The 4,153-nt window shown below is 44.4% G+C and overlaps 1 non-coding gene across 1 annotated transcript; it reads right to left on the bottom strand.

The window, feature by feature from the left end:
• Positions 1 to 2,146: 2,146 nt before the first annotated feature.
• On the bottom strand, positions 2,147 to 2,268 carry LOC129476929 (small nucleolar RNA SNORA26). Its single transcript, XR_008655170.1, has one exon. It is a non-coding gene; the product is annotated as a small nucleolar RNA SNORA26 (small nucleolar RNA).
• Between the last annotated feature and the right edge of the window lie 1,885 nt (positions 2,269 to 4,153).

Here is a 4,153-nt window from a genome sequence, read left to right as displayed (position 1 = left end):
AAATGAGGAAGAAGCAAAAGCGGAAACCCTTGATAAACCCATCAGAGCTCGTGAGACTTATTCACTATCATGAGAATAGCATGGGAAAGACCGGCCCCCATGGTTCAATTACCTCCCTTTGGGTCTCTCCCACAAGACGTGGGAATCCTGGGAGATACAATTCAAGTTCAGATCTGGCTGGGGAAACAGACAAACCATATCAACCCCAAAGAAAGGAAATCAATGTATCAAAGAGATATCTGCACTCTCACGTTTATCACAGCATTATTCACAATAGCCAAGGTTTGGAAGCAACCTAAGTGTCCATCAACAGACAAATGAATAAGGAAAATGTGGTACATGTACACAATGGACTATTAGCCAAAAAAAGAATGAAATTCCGTCATTTGTGACAACATAGATGGAACTGGAGGACATTACATTAAGCGAAATCAGGCACAGAAAGACCAATTGCACATGTCTCACTCATATGTGAGAACTAAAATGTAAAACAAACTCATGGGGATAGAGAATAGAATGATGGTTACCAGAGGCTGGGAAGGGTAGTGGTGGGTGTGGGAGTGGAGTGAGGATGGTTAATGGGGGCAAAAATATAGTTAGATAGAATAAGATCTAGCACAACAGGTGACTACACTAAACAATAATTTATTGTGTTTATACACATACACACACACACGTATTTTGAGACAGAATCTTGCACTGTCACCCAGGCTGGAGTACAATGGTGTAATCTCAGCTCAATTCAACCTCTGCCACCTGGGTTCAAGTGATTCTTTTGCCTCAGTCTCCCAAGTAGCTGGGATTACAGGTGCCTGCCACCATGCCCAGCTAATTTTTTTTTATATTTTTAGTAGAGACAGGGTTTCACCATGTTGGTCAGGCTGGTCTCAAACTCCTGACCTCAGCTGATCCACCTGCCGGGGCCTCTGGAAGTGCTGGGATGACAGGCATAAGCAACCGTGCCCAGCCCTGTTGAGACAGGGTTTCACTTGAGCCGGACGCGGTGGCTCACACCTGTAATTCTGATACTTTGGAGGCCGAGGTGAGAGGATCACTTGAGCCCTGGAGTTCAAAACCAACCTGAGGAATAAGACAAAACCCAATCTCTACACAAAATACAAAAAATTAGCCGCGCCTGGTGCCATGCACCTGTGGTCCCAGCTACTCAGGAGGCTGAGGTGAGAGAATCGCTTGAGCCTGGGAGGCGGAGGTTGCAGTGAGCCAAGATCGTGCCACTGCACTCCAGCCTGGGTGACAGAGCGACAAAGAAATACAAAGAACAAAAAACCCAAGAATATTTTATAGGTGGTGCTGTGAACTTGCTTTTGGTTTTTATTCAGGAGGCACAAAATCTCTCACTATCCAATGATGTTAGAACTGATCAAACAGTTCAAATGTTGTCAGCCTGACCCATCTATTCTAAAGTTCCCTATTAACATTTCGCCCAATAATTTTAGCAGATATTGATAATCAGTGGCTAGAATGATTTTGTTAGGGTTTACTAAATGGTAGCATTCTAATGTTTTCATTCCTTTGGCATATATCAGCTACAGTTCTTCTATAGAGAAGAATTCCCCCGTCATGTCTGCAAAGGCAGGATAAATACTTGATTCCTTCCCTTTATTGCTATTGAATTAATGAATTGCTTCCTTAAGCACCTTTAACTATGAAAATATTTTTGGAATATCATTATGAACTCATGGATTTTTGTATGTTTGATGTATTTCAATCTTTGCAGTCCTACTTTCTAAAGCTAAAGTTATCCCAATTTTAATCAATAATAGCCTTATCCACCAGGCATGATGGCTCACGCCTGCAATCCCAGCACTTTGGGAGGCTGAGGTGGGCAGATCACTTGAGGCCAGTAGTTTGAGACCAGGCTGGGCAACATGACAAAAGCCCCTCTCTACTAAAAATACAAAAAAATTAGCGGGGCTTGGTGGCGTGCACACCTATAGTTCCATCTACAAAGGCCGAGGCAGGAGAATCACTTGAACCCGGGAAACGGAGGTTGCAGTGAGCCAAGATCATGCCACTGCACTCCAGCCTGGACAACAGAGCGAGACTCTGTCTCAAAAATAATAATAAAATAAAAAAGTAGCCTTTTCAAATTTGTTCTGTTAGGACCCTTGCTCCTTTTTTTTCCAGCTGTGACTCCAGACAGGATCCAAAGAGAAGTCTTACAATCTCTTCTTTGGGTTTTAAGGAGACTGTCTTTACCCTTCTGTGTTAGCCTGTGAAAGCATTGCATCAGCCTTAAAGGGGCTCAGGAAAGGGTCATGTACGCTTCTGAGTTGCCCTACTAGTCTTTGACGTTTTTCTGTCCCGTACTTGGAATAATTGTTTTCCAAGGTGCCATGTTCCTTTCAGTAGAACTTTGAATTACGATGTCCCTTGCTAACAGATTGTCATTGCTTCTTGTCCAGCTTATTATGTTTAAGGAGACAGTGAAACTGTATTAAGATTCAGTCTGGTATCAGTATCCTACAAATGTAAATGCATCTGCACCCATCTTAAACTTCTTCCTTCCTGCCCCAAAGGAACCAGAGTCTAAAATATGCTTTTGATGTCTTTACTTCCATTATTGCCTCACTCTCTCCAACCTTCAGCCTCATCCCCTCTGTGGGTGAATCAGAGATGCCCACCACTGCCTCCTGGTCCCCTATCTTATCTCCTCAACTGGACTGAAGGAGGTATTATTGTTGTTCCATTTTATAGATGGAGAAACTGAGGTCTAGGAAGTTCACATGTATGCTAAAAGGGTTAATAGTGTACTTGGGACAGCAAGAATGACCTTTCTTACTCATTTTGAATCTTTTACAGTGCTGAACACAGAGTATGTCCTCACTAAGGTTGCAACTGAATTATCACCATGCCACATACTTGGTGGTGACGTGCTTTCTCTGTTCTTCATCAATCCCTCATCCGGACACGTTTTCTCCCACACCAAAGAAGCTTCATCCCACAACCGATTCATAGAAACGGAATAAAATAAAACTGTGATTGGTTCTGTTCCGAAGAAGCCATGCGTTAAGGAAGAAAAATCGTGCCTGGAAGAGCTGTCAGCTTCATTACGGGCTCTGCAGCCAGCCACGTGGGAGGGCAGTCGAATCCTGGAGACAGAGCGGGTTAATGACCAAAACCCCTCCCATGGCACACTTGAGCCCCCCCACACACGTGGTGTTCTCAGAAGCCACACGATGGGGGAAATCTTTTCTCAGTTCCTTAATATTTCAGAAACAATATGCCGCTAGCGATTTCTCATCTTTTCTAATTCTCTGAGGAAGATTATTTCAGAGAACCAAATAAGAGGTCCATATAGCAGGGCAGAGTGAGCTCAAGAAAAACCCTCTGCACACCCACATGGTTGTGGATGCCGTCTCAGCAGTGGGGAGACCTCAGGAGAAGTGGGTAAAAATACTACTGGTCCTCCACATGGGAGGTGTGGACCCTGGAGAGGAGCTTTAGAACTAACCCCCATTTGTGCTTCTTCACTGAGTTTCTACTCACATGCTTTGCCCATTGGCTATCTTGGTCTGTCTTTGTTCTGTAGTTGAAGTAGTTGAAGTCTTCACACACTAAGAATATTATATCAGCCTAGCCAGGGAGTTTGGGGTTCTTAGGGTCAAATAAACTACCCAAATTAGCTTAAGAGGGAACTTGGCTGGGCACGGTGGCTCATGCCTGTAATCCCAGCACTTTGGGAAGCCAAGGCAGGTGGATCACCTGAGGCCAGAAGTTCGAGACCAGCCTGGCCAACATGATGAAATCCTATCTCTACAAAAAATACAAAAATTATCTGGGTATGGTGGTGAGGGGCCTGTAATCCCAGCTACTAGAGAGGCTGAGGCAGGAGAATCACTTGAACGCGGGAGACAGAGGTCACAGTGAACTGAGATCCTGCCACTGCACTCCAGCCTGGGTGACAGAGTAAGACTGCCCCCCCCAAAAAAAAAAAAAGGAAGGAAGGAAGGAAGGAGAAAAGAGGGAACTCATTGACTCCATAACTGGAAGCCCAAGAGTAGATCTACACTCAGGTGCAACAGGATCCAGGGACCCTAACAATAACTCAAACCTTTCTCTCCATTTACCTTTCCCCTTCCCTCATCTCTGTTTGCCTTGATACCATCCTTCTGCAGTTAGCTTTTCCTTC

This window comes from Symphalangus syndactylus, chromosome 6 (genome assembly GCF_028878055.3).
Source record: "Symphalangus syndactylus isolate Jambi chromosome 6, NHGRI_mSymSyn1-v2.1_pri, whole genome shotgun sequence".
Lineage (NCBI taxonomy): Eukaryota > Metazoa > Chordata > Mammalia > Primates > Hylobatidae > Symphalangus > Symphalangus syndactylus.
The sequence above is the reverse complement of the archived record's forward strand: the minus strand, read 5'-3'. Positions and strand labels throughout refer to the sequence as shown.